Below are 12163 nucleotides of genomic sequence, written 5' to 3' on the forward strand. Positions count from 1 at the left end.
CCGACGGGTTGTAGGCACACAAAGGTAACTGAGAATTTAGCGGAAGAGGTAGACAAGTGAACGTACAAATATATTACAGCTGGTAAGTGACGCCTTTCATCCTCATAAAGAATCCAGGAGAAAAAGAAAGCAGAGATGAATTATAAGGAGGAAAAGTGGCATTCAGTTATAGACACAGAAAAGATCAGGAGAGCTCTGGACCCACGAGTGGGAACTGGAAGTTATACGGAGAGGCAGTCAGGGCGAGAGGGACAAGAATCAGCCTTGGAATCAGAAAGACCTGGGCTTGGATTGCTGCCTGGCTCCATCAGTTGTTAGGCTTATGACTTCAGGTAAGTAACAGTTTCGTCGTCTGAAAAATGGGATTCAGACCACCCACTTTTCACAGTTACTGAACATGGGTGATGATAATGTATTACATCTTTAGTGCAATAACTGACAAAGAGGGTGAGTGTACATGGGGGTTTTGAAATGTGGTGCCATTGCACAGTTCCTGTCTGGAGTTCAGGTGGAGATCTCAGACAGGGGGTAGATGACTGGTGACGCTGCAGTGGGTGAGAGACTGCTCCACAGAAGTCTAGCAAGCGAGAGGGGCCGTGATGATTTCTGAACATCGTCCTGTTTTCTGAACGGGTGCTCATTTAAAAAACTTCAGATTATTCAGTTCAGTTTTTCTGAACAATTTCCTTGCCTTTGGAAAGATAGGGAATTACTGAAAACAGTAATATCTTTTAAAATTAAGTCTCCATGTTTTTTTTTCTTAGAATGTGCATCAGAGTGCACATATCAATAACTGTTGCATATTGCCTAGAAAGAACTTTCTAACTTGTCTGTGTTTAGGGTAATGACTGTGACCATCCTTACAATACAATTTGAATGATGACAATATCTCTTTTGAGATTTATTAAGAAAATCAGTCATTACTCAGTCACAAGAGTCTCCTCAATTTCAGAGGCTAATTTTAAGCATGTGACTGAAAGAAGTTGCAATTTTGGTCTTTAATCAGCAAAATCTCATTTGATTTATGGGAAGTGCGGTTATTTCAGAGGCAGAAAGTTCTTAGTTTTAGTCCTGGCTTGGTTTCTTGGTTCCTTGAGTGAACTTGGACAAGTTTTTAATGTCTCTGAAGCTTAGTTTTCTCAAGGTTAAAATGTAGTTAATAATAACTTCTTTGCACATTTATTGTGAGACTTAAATGAGATAAGAAATGCAAAATGACTATCACAGTGCCTGGCACCTAGTAGCTTCCAAGTTTTTTTTTTTTTTCTGGAAACAGAACCTCAGTATCTTTTTTCTTTTTCCTCTTCTCAAAGAATAAGCATTGATGACACTTTTTACCAAAGCTTTAAGCTAATAGTAACATTCATTTGTGGCAACTCTAGAAACAAACTGCCACACTGAGACATAAAAATTGAGCTAGCACGTACAGTCCAATTTTAGGATTAGTTACTTGGGATGTAACTTGTGTATAAATCACCAAAGGGCTGGGGTGTTATCAGACAGCCCATGCTTACAGCATGAAAGCAGACTATATTTACCTTAACTGTCTTTTATTATTCTTCTCACTAGCAAAGGCCTGTGAGAAAGAACTCAGTTACCGTTGCTGCCAGAAAAACACATCTAAGTGTCTAATAATATAGCGAAATACGTTATTAATTAGAAGCAGCAAGATGAGCTGTAGTCCTGTCAAGAAGTTAAATTATCCAGTAGGTGTTCCCACCTCTTTCTATATACCATTCCTTTTACAGGATAAGTTTCAAACTAAGTATGAACTAAGTATGTTTATTAGATCTGGCAGATTCCATTCTTGTATTGAAAAGTTTCCTTTCCTTATTAAGAATGGAAGCTCTCTAATGAAGGGTGTTTATCATTATAAGCACTGCTTATTTACTCTCATAGCACTTCTGCGTGCGGCTTATTTCTTCATTTCCCCCTCCTCCCTTCTAGCGATTGTCATCTGAGGCCACTGCTCTTTGCGTTTACAATACTGCTTCTTCCGTTTCCCCTATGTATTTCATTTTATTTTTCTCTTGTATCCCATCTACAGATTTCCTCTGTTTTGATTCTCACATGGCTGTTATTCTCTAAAATCCCATGCTCTGTCTTAATAACTAGCTTTTTAGGCTCACGGTGACCTGCCAGGTATAGCGGTCTGGGAGTCTGAATCCATCAAGTCACTTACTTCACCCCGTACCTGTGCAGGGCAGTTCCTATTACCACCTGCTGCTGGATTTCTGTTCACATGCTAGAACCTCACCACTCAACCACCGGCACATGTGCTCTTTGGGTCTCACTACTCTCCTTCTCACATATCGGGGATAAAAATTCATCCTGGTAGGATTGTTTTGAGGCTCAAGTAAAATAGTGGATAACAGTATTTTTCCTGAACTCTTCATTGATTTTTTTTTAAACATCTTTATTGGAGTATAATTGCTTTACAATGGTGTGTTAGTTTCTGCTTTATAACAAAGTGAATCAGTTATACATATACATATGTTCCCATATCTCTTCCCTCTTGCGTCTCCCTCCCTCCCACCCTCCCTATCCCACCCTTCTAGGTGGTCACGAAGCACCAAGCTGATCTCCCTGTGCCATGCAGCTGCTTCCCACTAGCTACCTATTTTACGTTCGGTAGTGTATATATGTCCATGCCACTCTCTCACTTTGTCACAGCTTACCCTTCCCTCTCCGCATATCCTCAAGTCCATTCTCTAGTAGGTCTGTGTCTTTATCCCCATCTTACCCCTAGGTTCTTCGTGACCTTTTTTTTTTTTTTCCTTAGATTCCATATATATGTGTTAGCATACGGTATTTGTCTTTCTCTTTCTGACTTACTTCACTCTTCACTCTGTATGATAGACTCTAGGTCCATCCACCTCACTACAAATAACTCAATTTCGTTTCTTTTTATGGCTGAGTAATATTCCATTGTATATATGTGCCACATCTTCTTTATCCATTCATCTGAAGATGGACGCTTAGGTTGCTTCTGTCTCCGGGCTATTGTAAATAGAGCTGCAATGAACATTTTGGTACATGACTCTTTTTGAATTATGGTTTTCTCAGGGTATATGCCCAGTAGTGGGATTGCTGGGTCATATGGTAGTTCTATTTGTAGTTTTTTAAGGAACTTCCATACTGTTCTCCATAGTGGCTGTACCAGTTCACATTCCCACCAGCAGTGCAAGAGTATTCCCTTTTCTCCACACCCTCTCCAGGATTTATTGTTTCTAGATTTTTTGATGATGGCCATTCTGACCAGTGTGAGATGGTATCTCATAGTAGTTTTTATTTGCATTTCTCTAATGATTAATGATGTTGAGCATTCTTTCATGTGTCTGTTGGCAGTCTGTATATCTTCTTTGGAGAAATGTCTGTTTAGGTCTTCTGCCCATTTTTGGATTGGGTGGTTTGTTTTTTTTGTTATTGAGCTGCATGAGCTGCTTGTAAGTTTTGGAGATTAATCCTTTGTCAGTTGCTTCATCTGCAAATATTTTCTCCCATTCTGAGGGTTGTCTTTTGGTCTTGTTTATGGTTTCCTTTGCTGTGCAAAAGCTTTGAAGTTTCATTAGGTCCCATTTGTATATTTTTGTTTTTATTTCCATTTCTCTAGGAGGTGGGTCAAAAAGGATCTTGCTGTGATTTATGTCACGGAGTGTTCTGCCTATGTTTTCCTCTAAGAGTTTGATAGTTTCTGGCCTTACATTTAGGTCTTTAATCCATTTTGAGCTTGTTTTTGTGTATGGTGTTAGGGAGTGTTCTAATCTTATACTTTTACAGGCACCTGTCCAGTTTTCCCAGCACCACTTATTGAAGAGGCTGTCCTTTCTCCACTGTACATTCCTGCCTCCTTTATCAAAGGTAAGGTGACCATATGAGCATGGGTTTATCTCTGGGCTTTCTATCCTGTTCCATTGATCTGTATTTCTGTTTTTGTGCCAGTACCATACTGCCTTGATTAATGTAGCTTTGCAGTATAGTCTGAAGTCAGGGAGCCTGATTCCTCCAGCTCCATTTTTCATTCTCAAGATTGCTTTGACTATTCGGGGTCTTCTGTGTTTCCATACAAATTGTGAAATGTTTTGTTCTAGTTCTGTGAAAAATGCCACTGGTAGTTTGATAGGGATTGCATTGAATCTGTAGATTGTTTTGGGTAGTAGGGTCATTTTCACAATGTTGATTCTTCCAATGCAAGAACATGGTATATCTCTCCATCTATTTGTATCATCTTTAATTTCTTTCATCAGTGTCTTATACTTTTCTGCATACAGGTCTTTTGTCTCCTTAGGTAGGTTTATTTCTAGATATTTTATTGTTTTTGTTGCAATGGTAAATGGGAGTGTTTTGTTGATTTCACTTTCAGATTGTTCATCATTAGTGTATAGGAATGCCAGAGATTTCTGTGCATTAATTTTGTATCCTGCTACTTTACCAAATTCATTGATGCAAAAATCCTCAACAAAATACTAGCAAACAGAATCCAACAGCACATTAAAAGGACCATACACCATGATCAAGTGGGGTTTATTCCACGAATGCAAGGATTCTTCAGTATACGCAAATCAATCAACGTGGTACACCATATTAACAAATTGAAGGAGAAAAACCATATAATCATCTCAATAGATGCAGAGAAAGCTTTTGACAAAATCCAGCACCCATTTATGATATAAACCCTGCCGAAAGTAGGCGTAGAGGGAACTTTCCTCAACATAATAAAGGCCATATATGACAAACCCACAGCCAACATCGTCCTCAGTGGTGAAAAACTGAAACCATTTCCACCAAGATCAGGAACAAGACATGGTTGCCCACTCTCACCACGCTTATTCAACATAGTTTTGGAAGTTTTAGCCACAGCAATCAGAGAAGAAAAAGAAATAAAAGGAATCCAAATCAGAGAAGAAGAAGTAAAGCTGTCACTGTTTGCAGATAATATATGTAGAGCATCCCAAAGATGCTACCAGAAAACTACTAAGACTTTATTGATTTTTGAAAATGAGTTATTCTTTCTAAGGCATTCTACCGATAAAGTGTTAAAATTTGAAAACGCCACTGGTCAAATCCTTTCTATAAACACATTTCTTTATACTTAGATAAAGGATCTAAGCCCTAAGTCACTGGTTCCTAATTTTAAGCAGAACTGCCCGTGACAGTGGTAGGTGCCAGTTGTTGGGTGGTGTCTTCAGAAAGTGGCAAATGCTGCTGCATGTATGGCTGATAGATTTTTAAAAAATGACCTCAGATGACAAAGATGCTGCTTGTGAAAAAAACTGAAATACCCTCATGATTTCCTACTCTATTTTCTCTAAATTTTTGGCCATTGATTCTAGATTCTTTCAGCACTTTCTTTCTTTGGCTTTTAGCGTTTCTAATGACATTTTCATTCTCTGCCCACACCTTTCCTCCAGGCTGTCAATCTGAAGATTTAGCCATTAGTACTGACTGGCCATGGCCATGGTGCTGAGCCTGGACCTCCTGCTCATTTGTCATCCAGGACAGCGGTGACAGTGTGGGATGCTGCGTGGTAAGTACCATGATCTCCAACCTCTCGACAGGCTTGGTTCCTCTCCTGTCTCCCCCTGCATCATTTTCATAAACATAAGCTGACTACTCAACATGTGTGTTTCAGTTCCTGGAGTCAACAGTGTATTTGCTGACTAAAGAGAGGAGGTTTCATCTTATTATTGGAACCTGGGCATCATTACCTCAATCAGTTGCCTGGTAATTCTTTCTAGCAGAAACCTAAGCATCAGCAATGTTTTAAACCAGTCTGTACGAGCTTATTAGCAGCAGTAACTAGCGGTAGCTATAATAGTGACCATTTCCATATTAAAACCGTCTGTGTAGGTAATAGCACTTTACATTTGAATATGTATTTTACTATATTAGGTTATTGTGCATTTACTTGCCATTTAGCTTGTTTGTGGGAGGCTGTACTTATCGTGGTTAAGGTATGAGAGTCAGAAAAATCTTGGTTCTAGCCGAGAGGCACTGAAAAAGTTATTTAACTTCGCAAAGCCTTGGAGTCCCAGCCTCGGTTAGGGCTGTCAGGAGCGGGGACCATATGAACTTTGCAGAGAAGCTCCCCTGACGGCTGTCTCCAGCTGTCCCCATCCTGCCTCTGCTGCTCTCTATCGTAGTGGTTTCTTTTCCTTTCTTTGTAGCACTTGTCGTAATCTGATGTGATATTCTTTATTTGGTTACTGTTTTGTCACACAAGACAGTGCAAGTTCCATGTGGGCAGCCATGTCTTCTGCTAGGTTTGTTGGTGCATCTCAGGTTCTCACCTGAGAACCAGGTTGGCATTCAGAAGGTGCTCTGAGACTATTTGTTGAACGAATGAATAATGTATTCAAACACTTAGCACAATATCCACAGAGGAAAACGCAATAAACCATCATTACTGTTACTGCAAATATCATGATGAGCTTACAACGAGAATTTGAATCATTAGTATGTTATTTTTTTCTCTGAGGTTTTTTTGTTTGTTTGTTTTACATCTTTATTGGAGTATAATTGCTTTACAATGGTGTGTTAGTTTCTGCTTTATAACAAAGTGAATCAGTTATACATATACATATGTTCCTATATCTCTTCCCTCTTGCATCTCCCTCCCTCCCACCCTCCCTATCCCACCCCTCCAGGCGGTCACAAAGCACCGAGCTGATCTCCCTGTGCTATGCGGCTGCTTCCCACTAGCTATCTACTTTACATTTGGTAGTGTATATATGTCCATGCCTCTCTCTCGCTTTCTCACAGCTTACGTTTCCCCCCCCCCATATCCTCAAGTCCATTCTCTAGTAGGTCTGTGTCTTTATTCCTGTCTAACCCCTAGGTTCTTCATGACATTTTTTTTTTCTTCAATTCCATATATATGTGTTAGCATACGGTATTTGTCTTTCTCTTTCTGACTTACTTCACTCTGTATGACAGACTCTAGGTCTATCCACCTCATTACAAATAGCTCAATTTCGTTTCTTTTTATGGCTGAGTATATTCCATTGTATATATGTGCCACATCTTCTTTATCCATTCATCCGATGATGGGCACTTAGGTTGTTTCCATCTCCGGGCTATTGTAAATAGAGCTGCAATGAACATTTTGGTACATGACTCTTTTTGAATTATGGTTTTCTCAGGGTATATGCCCAGTAGTGGGATTGCTGGGTCATATGGTAGTTCTATTTGTAGTTTTTTAAGGAACCTCCATACTGTTCTCCATAGTGGCTGTACCAATTCACATTCCCACCAGCAGTGCAAGAGTGTTCCCTTTTATGCACACCCTCTCCAGCATTTATTGTTTCTAGATTTTTTGATGATGGCCATTCTGACTGGTATGAGATGATATCTCATTGTAGTTTGGATTTGCATTTCTCTAATGATTAATGATGTTGAGCATTCTTTCATGTGTCTGTTGGCAGTCTGTATATCTTCTTTGGAGAAATGTCTATTTAAGTCCTCTGCCCACTTTTGGATTGGGTTGTTTGTTTTTTTGTTATTGAGCTGCATGAGCTGCTTATAAATTTTGGAGATTAATCCTCTGTCAGTTGCTTCATCTGCAAATATTTTCTCCCATTCTGAGGGTTGTCTTTTGGTCTTGTTTATGGTTTCCTTTGCTGTGCAAAAGCTTTGAAGTTTCATTAGGTCCCATTTATATATTTTTGTTTTTATTTCCATTTCTCTAGGAGGTGGGTCAAAAAGGATCTTGCTGTGATTTATGTCACAGAGTGTTCTGCCTATGTTTTCCTCTAAGAGTTTGATAGTTTCTGGCCTCACATTTAGGTCTTTAATCCATTTTGAGCTTGTTTTTGTGTATGGTGTTAGGGAGTGATCTAATCTCATACTTTTACATGTACCTGTCCAGTTTTCCGAGCACCACTTATTGAAGAGGCTGTCCTTTCTCCACTGTACATTCCTGCCTCCTTTATCAAAGGTAAGGTGACCATATGAGCATGGGTTTATCTCTGGGCTTTCTATCCTGTTCCATTGATCTATATTTCTGTTTTTGTGGCAGTACCATACTGTCTTGATTAACGTAGCTTTGTAGTATAGTCTGAAGCCAGGGAGCCTGATTCCTCCAGCTCCGTTTTCTGTTCTCAAGATTGCTTTGGCTATTCAGGGTCTTTTGTGTTTCCATACAAATTGTGAAATGTTTTGTTCTAGTTCTGTGAAAAATGCCACTGGTAGTTTGATAGGGATTGCATTGAATCTGTAGATTGCATTGGGTAGTAGGGTCATCTTCACAATGTTGATTCTTCCAATGCAAGAACATGGTATATCTCTCCATCTATTTGTATCATCTTTAATTACTTTCATCAGTGTCTTATACTTTTCTGCATACAGGTCTTTTGTCTCCTTAGGTAGGTTTATTCCTAGATATTTTATTCTTTTTGTTGCAATGGTAAATGGGAGTGTTTTGTTGATTTCACTTTCAGATTGTTCATCATTAGTGTATAGGAATGCCAGAGATTTCTGTGCGTTAATTTTGTATCCTGCTACTTTACCAAATTCATTGATTAGCTCTAGTAGTTTTCTGGTAGCATCTTTAGGATTCTCTATGTATAGTATCATGTCATCTGCAAACAGTGACAGCTTTACTTCTTCTTTTCTGATTTGGATTCCTTTTAGTTAACGTTTCTTCTCTGATTGCTGTTGCTAAAACTTCCAAAACTATGTTGAATAAAAGTGGTGAGAGTGGGCAAGCTTGTCTTGTTCCTGATCTTAGTGGAAATGCTTTCCGTTTTTCACCATTGAGGACGATGTTGGCTGTGGGTTTGTCATATATGGCCTTTATTATGTTGAGGAAAGTTCCCTCTATGCCTACTTTCTGCAGGGTTTTTGTCATAAATGGGTGTTGGATTTTGTCGAAAGCTTTCTCTGCATCTATTGAGATGATCATATGGTTTTTCTCCTGCAATTTGTTAATATGGTTTACCACATTGTTTGATTTGCGTATATTGTAGAATCTTTGCATACTGGAATAAACCCCACTTGATCATGGTGTATGGACCTTTTAATGTGCTGTTGGATTCTGTTTGTTAGTATTTTGTTGAGGATTTTTGCATCTGTGTTCATCAGTGATATTGGCCTGTAGTTTTCTTTCTTTGTGACATCCTTGTCTGGTTTTGGTATCAAGGTGATGGTGGCCTTGTAGAATGAGTTTGGGAGTGTTCCTCCCTCTGCTATATTTTGGAAGAATTTGAGAAGGATAGGTGTTAGGTCTTCTAAATGTTTGATAGAATTCACCTGTGAAGTCATCTCGTCCTGGGCTTTTATTTGTTGGAAGATTTTTAATCACAGTTTCAATTTCAGTGCTTGTGATTGGTATTTTCATATTTTCTGTTTCTTCCTGATTCAGTCTTGGCAGGCTGTGCATTTCTAAGAATTTGTCCATTTCTTCCAGGTTGTCCATTTTATTGGCATAGAGCTGCTTGTAGTAATCTCTGATGATCTTTTGTATTTCTGCAGTGTCAGTTGTTACTTCTCCTTTTTCTTTTCGAATTCTATTGATTTGAGTCTTCTCCCTTTTTTACTTGGTGAGTCTGGCTAGTGGTTTATCAATTTTGTTTATCTTCTCAAAGAACCAGCTTCTAGTTTTCTTGATCTTTGCTATCCTTTCCTTCATTTCTTTTTCATTTATTTCTGATCTGATTTTTATGATTTGTTTCCTTCTGCTAACTTTGGGTTTTTTTTTTTCTTCTTTTTCTAATTGCTTTAGGTGCAAGGTTAGGTTGCTTATTCGAGATGTTTCCTGTTTCTTAAGGTAGGATTGTATTGCTATAGACTTCCCTCTTAGAACTGCTTTTGCTGCATCCCATAGGTTTCGGGTTGTCGTGTCTCCATTGTCATTTGTTTCCAGGTATTTTTTTTATTTCCTCTTTGATTTCTTCAGTGATCACTTCGTTATTAAGTAGTGTATTGTTTAGCCTCCATGTGTTTGTATTTTTTACAGATCTTTTCCTGTAATTGACATCTAGTCTCATAGCGTTGTTGTCGGAAAAGATACTTGATACAATTTCAATTTTCTTAAATTTACCAAGGCTTGATTTGTGACCCACGATATGATCTATCCTAGAGAATATTCCATGAGCACTTGAGAAAAATGTGTATTCTCTTGTTTTTGGATGGAATGTCCTATAAATAGCTATTAAGTCCATCTTGTTTAATGTATCATTTAAAGCTTGTGTTTCCTTATTTATTTTCATTTTGGATGATCTATCCATTGGTGAAAGTGGGGTGTTAAAGTCCCCTACTATGAATGTGTTACTGTTGATTTCCCCTTTTATGGCTGTTAGTATTTGCCTTATGTATTGAGGTGCTCCTATGTTGGGTGCATAAATATTTACAATTGTTATATCTTCTTCTTGGATTGATCCCTTGATCATTATGTAGTGTCCTTCTTTGTCTCTTCTAATAGTCTTTATTTTAAAGTCTATTTTGTCTGATATGAGAATTGCTACTCCAGCTTTCTTTTGGTTTCCTTTGCAATGGAATATCTTTTTCCATCCCCTTATTTTCAGTCTGTATGTGTCTCTAGGTCTGAAGTGGGTCTCTTGTAGACAGCATATATATGGGTCTTGTTTTTGTATCCATTCAGCCAATCTGTGTCTTTCGGTGGGAGCATTTAGTCCGTTTACATTTAAGGTAATTATCGATATGTATGTTCCTATTCCCATTTTCTTAATTGTTTTGGGTTCGTTATTGTAGGTCTTTTCCTTCTCTTGTGTTTCTTGCCTAGAGAAGTACGTTTAGCATTTGTTGTAAAGCTGGTTTGGTGGTGCTGAACTCTCTCAGCTTTTGTTTGTCTGTAAAGGTTTTAATTTCTCCATCAAATCTGAATGAGATCCTTGCTGGGTAGAGTAATCTTGGTTGCAGATTTTTCTCCTTCATCACTTTAAATATGTCCTGCCACTCCCTTCTGGCTTGCAGAGTTTCTGCTGAAAGATCAGCTGTTAACCTTATGGGGATTCCCTTGTATGTTATTTGTTGTTTTTCCCTTGCTGCTTTTAGTATGTTTTCTTTGTATTTAATTTTTGACAGTTTGATTAATATGTGTCTTGGCGTATTTCTCCTTGGTTTTATCCTGTATGGGACTCTCTGTGCTTCCTGGACTTGATTAACTATTTCCTTTCCCATATTAGGGAAGTTTTCAACTACAATCTCTTCAAATATTTTCTCAGTCCCTTTCTTTATCTCTTCTTCTTCTGGAAGAAGTTTAATGTTGTCCCAGAGGTCTCTGAGACTGTCCTCAGTTCTTTTCATTCTTTTTTCTTTATTCTGCTCTGCAGTAGTTATTTCCACTATTTTACCTTTCAGGTCACTTATGCGTTTTTCTGCCTCAGTTATTATGCTATTGATCCCATCTAGAGTATTTTTAATATCATTTATTGTGTTGTTCATCGTTGTTTGTTTCATCTTTAGTTCTTCTAGGTCCTTGTTAAACGTTTCTTGCATTTTGTCTATTCTATTTCCAAGATTTTGGATCATCTTTACTATCATTATTCTGAATTCTTTTTCAGGTAGACTGCCTATTTCCTCTTCATTTGTTAGGTGTGGTGGGTTTTTATCTTGCTCTTTCATCTGCTGTGTGTTTTTCTGTCTTCTCATTTTGCTTATCTTACTGTGTTTGGGGTCTCTTCTTTGCAGGCTGTAGGTTCGTAGTTCCCGTTGTTCTTGGTGTCTGTCCCCAGTGGCTAAGGTTGGTTCAGTGGATTGTGTAGGCTTTCTGGTGGAGGGGACTAGTGCCTGTGTTCTGGTGGATGAGGCTGGATCTCGTCTTTCTGGTGTGCAGGTCTACGTCTGGTGGTGTGCTTCGGGGTGTCTGTGGACTTATTATGATTTTAGGCAGTGTCTCTGCTAATGGGTGGGGTTGTGTTCCTGTCTTGCTAGTTGTTTGGCATAGGGTGTCCAGCACTGTAGCTTGCTGGTCATTGAGTGAAGCTGGGTGCTGGTGTTGAGATGGAGATCTCTGGGAGATGTTTGCCATTTGATATTATGTGGAGCTGGGAGGTCTCTTGTGGACCAGTGTCCTGAAGTTGGCTCTCCCACCTCAGAGGCACAGCACTGACTCCTGGCTGCAGCACCAAGAGCCTTTCATCCACATGGCTCAGAATAAAAGGGAGAAAAAGTAGAAAGAAAGAATTAGTAGAAGTCGAAAGAA

The 12163-nt window shown here is 38.8% G+C and overlaps 1 long non-coding RNA gene across 6 annotated transcripts in view; it reads left to right on the plus strand.

Moving 5' to 3' along the window:
- The window catches only part of LOC111177458 (uncharacterized), a 274619-nt gene that overhangs the window by 117342 nt on the left and 145114 nt on the right, over positions 1-12163 (plus strand). For 5 of the 6 annotated variants that reach the window (XR_016391984.1, XR_016391987.1, XR_016391981.1 and 2 more), the window contains 2 exons: positions 3781-3861; positions 5412-5527. This is a non-coding gene — a long non-coding RNA (uncharacterized LOC111177458). The remainder of the gene's footprint in view (positions 1-3780; positions 3862-5411; positions 5528-12163) is intronic. The other variant, XR_016391985.1, reaches the window with a different exon arrangement.

Source organism: Delphinapterus leucas, chromosome 1, assembly GCF_059928025.1.
Source record: "Delphinapterus leucas isolate spDelLeu-1000000601 "Yukka" chromosome 1, BTC_Dleu_Yukka2, whole genome shotgun sequence".
Lineage (NCBI taxonomy): Eukaryota > Metazoa > Chordata > Mammalia > Artiodactyla > Monodontidae > Delphinapterus > Delphinapterus leucas.